This window comes from Octodon degus, unplaced genomic scaffold (assembly GCF_000260255.1).
Source record: "Octodon degus isolate 3935 unplaced genomic scaffold, OctDeg1.0 scaffold00001, whole genome shotgun sequence".
Classification (NCBI taxonomy): domain Eukaryota; kingdom Metazoa; phylum Chordata; class Mammalia; order Rodentia; family Octodontidae; genus Octodon; species Octodon degus.
In genome coordinates, this window is record NW_004524577.1 from 32,622,019 (window position 1) to 32,622,617 (window position 599).

Below are 599 nucleotides of genomic sequence, written 5' to 3' on the forward strand. Positions count from 1 at the left end.
AACCCGTCCTGAGAACATCCAATGTATAGAACCCAGAGCGGACAGCAAAGGACAAATGGGGAAGGGCAGGTCCACGCAATGTGGAGGTGCCACTACAGGGAGTCATGGTTGCCACTAACGTGAACAGCCTGTAAGATGGCGCACACCAACTGCAGCTGCGCATTATGAAAACAGACTAAATGCAATTCACAGTAAGCTCTGTTCGATTATTTTTAATGTTATCTTTTCCTAAATGTTTCTATTTTTTGTTTTGAATCACAGTACCACAGGGTGGTGGAATCTCTTTCGAGATCACGATGCACAGGACCACGCTGGTACACGACACTGCATCTTAACTCCCCTTGCGTCTCCTCTGGGTCTTCTTCACACGGCCCCCAAAGTCGTTTCTCTAACAGCTCTAAACAGGTCTCAAGCTTTTCTTCATTGCAAAGTTTTCAATGGCTGCCTACTATTTTATAGAATTAAGAATAGGGCTGGAGAGATGGCTCAGTGGTCTAAAGCACCTACTTGGAACTAGCTTAGCAAAGCATCAGCGACCGAGGTTCAATCCCCCAGCACCACATGCCAGCCAGCCCCGCCCCCTGGTGGGCTGAGCTGGC